At 40.5% G+C, this 6,043-nt stretch overlaps 1 non-coding gene across 1 annotated transcript; it reads left to right on the top strand.

Annotated features, from left to right (window-relative positions):
* The first annotated feature begins 1,896 nt into the window (after positions 1-1,896).
* Positions 1,897-1,978, top strand: TRNAL-AAG (transfer RNA leucine (anticodon AAG)). Its single transcript has one exon. It is a non-coding gene; the product is annotated as a tRNA-Leu (tRNA).
* The last annotated feature ends 4,065 nt before the right edge of the window (positions 1,979-6,043 follow it).

Raw genomic sequence — 6,043 nt, 5'->3', positions numbered from 1 at the left:
GTCTCTTTAAGCACTGTAATCCTGGAATTTGAAAAACAGACTGTTTAGATCACCACAGTAGGTAGCCTTGAAGTTGTCTGTATGTTCTGTAGCTCTCAGCACTCAATTCAAGACCAAGCTGCCAACATTGCCAGGCAGCGCTGTCTGGCCGAGGCCTGGTGAGTCCTCAGAGAAGTCACAGGATCAGATCACAGTGAAGTCACATGTAAAACTTGTGCACCAATCATAAAAATAAAGAAACAACAGGGAAGCACTGTGACTGCAAATCACTATTATTCTCCAAATAAATCAGATGGACATTATGACTTGGAAAAGCAGACAAGAAGACACTTAAAACATATAATAAAAATGAACTGCTGCAGTGACACCAAATGTAGCACCAGTCTCCCAATTGCATCAATAATTTTTTGTGATTGTGATCACAAAGATGTTAAGTTTTGCTAAGATGCATTTGCAAATCACTTTGATTACTAACTGTGAATAGGTCAAATGTGTTTAAGTGCTTCTGCATATTCATTGTGGCCCTCGGATCCTTCTTTGCTGTGTCCTGAATGAGAAACACGTGACAGAACATTAGGAAGTTTAGACGCTCCTGCTTGGAGTGTTCAGATGGCTCTGGAGTTATTAGGGCTACTTAAATGGAGAGTCATTTTGTGACCTGTCCTTTTACTGAGTCTCAGGGCTTTTATGACTGACTTTGCTTTTCACAATTTTCTCTCTCTCATTCATTGTTTTTTAATCAGATACGCTTTACTGTGTGGAGGAATTTGACCATTTACTATTGTATTCTAAGAAATAAGCCTACTAGACCAAGCATTCCAGGTAATTTCATTTTTGCAATAGGAGCTATAATTGAGGAATCATATTTTCAATGTAAGACACTATCTAAAACTAGTCCCTGTTATGAACCCAGGTCAACTATATTCAATCTTCTTTAATATGGCCTTTGATAGTATTCATTTAGGACTCTAGTGCAAAGCCTCAAAAATGGCACTGAATGAAATTAGTTTCCAAAAGAAATGGAACAGTAGCAGTAGTCTCTTTCTCTGAATTAATGACAATCTTAAAATCTCAGCTGCAATTGCTCTGAAACAGCACATTAATCCACAATGAAAATGTTTGCATAGCATTTAAAAAATACAAACAGGATTAACAAAGAACTTTCCAAGGACAAGACATATTTGATTCAATTTTAAGACCAGAAGGAAGTTCAGTGCCTCAGCTTTTTTTTAAAAAGAGGGTTAGGGAGACTATAACGAGCTGAGGGAAAAAAACTTACTCTCTCCCAAACCCCAATTTGAATATTACAAAGCTTATTCAATACTCAAATATCACCATTGCAAATGTAAACCTAAATGGGCCAATTGAGTAAGCGCATGAGAACACCTGAGAAAATGTTTCCATTCTAATTTTCACCGCTAGGGCTGCAACAATCAGCATGAGTGGGGGGGTGGGTGATCAACTGTAGTTTCTTCTGGTTGCCTGAACTATGACAGTTTGGCCTTTTTCTGGGAGTGATCCCACTAGCTTCAGTAAAGCACTACTCAGCTTCAATAAGAACGGCTGACACTACTTGCCAGGTAGTGAAGCACTGATGGTTAAGTGCCTCTTCCTATCTGTTGAGTCTTCTCCCTAGCATCTGAGTCCCATGTGCATGGTCAGCCTCACTAAGAGGAGGACAATTATGATTACAGTTCTCTAATGAGTCATCTACGACTTTCCAAGATGGGGTGAGTTAAAGTCTCCATTCCCTCTATCAGGGAACTTAGATGAACAGTTTTCCTCAGTCTTTGTAAGCATGCTACACACTTGTATGTGGATATTAGCCTGTGTTGCATACATATATACATACATATATATATACACATGCAAATATATATATATATGTGTAACAGTGGTAGCATGGCCGAGCGGTCTAAGGCGCTGGATTAAGGCTCCAGTCTCTTCGGAGGCGTGGGTTCGAATCCCACTGCTGCCAGCAGTCCTTTTGGCAAGAAGAATGACCCAGGAAACTACAGGCCAGTCAGCCTCACCTCTGTCCCTGGAAAGGTGATGGGGCAGCTCATCCTGGACGCCATTTCCAAGCATATGAAGGACAAGAAGGTGACTAGGAGTAATCAGCATGGATTCACAAAGAGAAAATCATGCTTAACCAACCTGATAGCCTTCAATGATGGAATGACTAGCTGGGTAGATGAGGGGAGAGTAGTGCATGTTGTCTACCTTAATTTCAGTAAGGCTTTTGACACTATTTCCCCTAACATCCTCATAGGCAAGCCGAGGAACTATGGATTAGATGAACAGACAGTAAAGTGGATTGAAAATTAGCTGTATGGCAGAGCTCAGAGGGTTGCGATCAGTGGCACAGAGTCTAGTTGGAGGCCTGAACCAAGCAGTGTATCCCAGGGGTCAATGCTGGGTCCAGTATTGCTCAACTTATTCAACAGTGACCTGGATGAAGCAGCAGAGCGCACCCTCAGCAAGTTTGCTGAAGATGCAAAACTGAGAGGAGTGGCTGATACACCAGAGGACTGTGCTGCCATTCAGAGGGACCTGAACAGGCTGGAGAGACGGGCAGAGAGGAGCCTCACAAAGTTCATCCATAAATAAGCTGGTCCCATATTGTTCCCTGCAGACTTTTCACCAGCTTCGCACTTCTCCCTTATGTTCACATTTGGGCTGAACTGAGCTGTAGCGCCAGATCTGAAACTGCCATCGCTGTTCAAAGACAGATATCAGTGCTGCAAAGTGTGAGTGAAGGCAAAGGCAGACGGGAGTGAAGGTGAGCCCTAGGAAGATGAAACAGGGCATCATCTACAAACTGCCATACCTGAGAAAGTATGGGCTTAATAAAGCTCATCCTCATACGGAAGAAGCAATTTCTTGCCCAGCACCAGTCTCTGGCTTCACTTCTGCAGCTAGTGAGGAGCAGCTTGGCGACCACATTGATGAATACGAGATGAAGTCCTCCTGCCCTCTCTGTCTTGTTCCTCACTTCTTAACTTGCATGTCGGCACACACATCTCAGCACCTGTGCCATGGGACCCTGTTTTTAAAGTGAATTTAGAATGAGATGAACAAGGATTGTTTTGGGAGCAAAGAATAAACCTCTGCTAAGCCTTAAAACCTGATTTTAGTAGACTTATTGATTGCACCAGCGTGTATATGCTCATATGTATGTACTTCTGCAGTAAAAAAGTGCAGCAAAAATGATTAAACACATGAGAAAAGAGGTTTCCATCTAAAAGGTGATTAAAAAGACTAGCATTGTTTAGTTTGCAAAACACAAGAGTAAAAGGTGATATAACAGAAGTAGAGAGAAGGGGCTATTTATTCTGTTTTCTCTCAAGAACAAGTACCCATGGAAAGGTGAAGACAAAATTCTGAAAACATTTGTGCAGTGTATAACCAGCCACATAACTCATTGCTGCAGGATATTAGGCAAATTTATCAGAAATATTTCTAAATGTATTAAGACTATGAATAATAAGCCTCGGTTACCTAGGATAAGGAAAAGAAAAAAACAATCCCCCAATCCATAAGGACGGTTAGTGCCTGTCCTTGTGCTCAGATTGGTTAGAGATGGAATTTTTTTTCCCCAGAGGGACAGCATTATTTATTTATCCACTGTATGATAGGGGAGTGCTCTCTTCCTTCAAGCAGGAGGTACAGTAGAAGGCAATTAAACAGGTCGGTAAATGCAGCTGTGAGAGGTCATTGCCAACAGATTTCTTGCAGAATACATAAACTTAGTAATGGTCAAGCGGCTCAGGTCTAGTTATTTTGTTCTCAGCTGGCTATTTTCCCCAAGGAACCTCAACTACAGCTACATAACCGTCAAGGCTGTGAATAAAAACGGAATTAAATATACTCATGTCCTTGCAAAGTTCTTTGCTAATCCTGCTTGTTTCTATGTACCTGTAAATGCTAAGTAAACATTTTCACTGTGGCTATAACCTATTTTGAGTATAAAAGAGAAATTGTTGTACCTCCAGTGTTACTCCAAGGTAGCAGTAAGTGGAGTCTGAATTTTAATGGTCCCCTCTGTACCAGCCTGTGCTGAATGAAGCCTAGCAGAGAGCAGCTCAGCGCGCTGATGTGACATGGCAGCCCCGTGTTGTACTGCTGCTAATGCTAAAGGCTTCTCTCCACCCAGCCTGGGAATTTTCAGTTTGTACTGTCAGATTTGGAATATGCTGGAAAGCAAAGAAGGTACTGCTAACAGAATTAGTACCTGCTTAAAATGTACATGTATATGGAGAACAAACTGTCTTTTTAGAAGAATTTTAAATGCTACTTTTGGCTTATGAACAGTTTTCTTACAACTGTCAGGCCATCTGCTTTGAGAGGGGTCTGTAGCAGTCATGAAAAGAAATCCTAAAATATACTCTCCTCATAAACATCTTTTGTTTGGAAAATCCACATGCATCACATAATGCAGTAAATGGCAGCTAAGGCTGAACTGAAACATTTTTAAATACCGAGGATGCAACCGTGGATACAGCTCCCCCTACCCCCAGCCTCCCCTCTATTAATAAGCACGTTTTAAATGCACATTTAGACACATTCTCTTACATCCGCAGATTGGCAGCACCCACCTGCCCCCGGGGAAACATGCTAAGATAACTTCCTTGGGTACATCCAAAATGCCAAACTGGGTTGTGGGCAGGAAAGAAATAGGCTTCTGCAAAGCAGCTCTCTCAGAGATTACATCATGCTCCCAGCCAATTTTCTGCCTACACTGCACCATTTTGTATGGTGTCTGTATGGAAAAAAAAAAGCACGAGTTCATGTCATTAAAGACTGCAACACATTGTATACAATCAGAAGGGCCAAATTACGGCTGTGCAAGCACGTTTAATTCTAGCATTTTCTAACTTTTGGGAACTTAGCATTTCAGAACTGCTTGGTTCTTAAATATATATGATATATACATATGCACATATACATTTATTTTGTTGTCATGCTTGGAATATAAAATTAAATGCATGAGAACAGTGTTACACTTTCCTTACATTTTTCTCCCTTTATTTGCATCATTCTTTGGTCATTTTTGCTTACCTGCTTTTTGTTATTCTAATGAAAGTTCAACTATACAAAATGCTGATTTTCTTTTACATAAAAATGTAATAAAACTTTCTAGCTTTCTTTATAAACAAATTTCAGCACGAATGTTGATGGGATGCTGTATAACAAGTAAAGAAAAAATACTGTTTAATTATCTTCCATATAAAATCCAATAAAACGTTCTGGCTTTTCTTATTTTTCTGTACTGGGGATTAACATCAGCGTCTTTGTGATGAGAAAACTGCATTCATGGCTCTCCTATTTAGATTTAAATAGGAATTATAGTTCTTGGCAGAAAGGGATCTGTCAAATATCACAGCATTTGTGGCAGGTGGTCACTGCATTGCTTAGAACAGACACTGCCTGCTTAACCATAGCCTGAAGTAAACATCAGAAGTCAATTATTCTCTTTCTAAATATTTTATTTATATTTTGGAGGCTAGCGAACATCTTTTCAATGCTTGGCTGAGGCCTTTTCAATGGATCAAAACCCTACTGAACCTGCATTTGGGTGGTTAAAACTGTATTTAGCAATCCAGGGATACGGATGTAGCTAACATTGTCTATTAGGCTTCATAACACAGTCCTCTGCTTGGAAACCTTTAATGACTTGGCTGCTTTGAAGTGGACAGAGCTAAAACTTGTCATGGTTGTTATCACTGCAGCTGCCAATTAGTACGACAATCATGTATTATTTTGCCAAAATCCCCTTCTCCGGTTAAACTGTATTTTGAATATAAATGCTGCAAAAGAAAAGAAAAGAGTGTATTTCCTTTGGTTCGTACACTGTAGCGGTGGGAAAGCAGGAAGTCTGGCTTAACAGCGAGATGAACATATGTGGGTATAGAAGCCCTACGGGGTAACCTGAACATACATTGAGTAGAAAATGCGGAACAAGAGCTGAGCTCTGAGGGTAAAATCCCTTTGAGAAGTGTCTTATTCCAGAATAAACCTACTGGACTAAAATGAACCTGGC

Source organism: Struthio camelus, chromosome 11, assembly GCF_040807025.1.
Source record: "Struthio camelus isolate bStrCam1 chromosome 11, bStrCam1.hap1, whole genome shotgun sequence".
Lineage (NCBI taxonomy): Eukaryota > Metazoa > Chordata > Aves > Struthioniformes > Struthionidae > Struthio > Struthio camelus.
The sequence above is the reverse complement of the archived record's forward strand: the minus strand, read 5'-3'. Positions and strand labels throughout refer to the sequence as shown.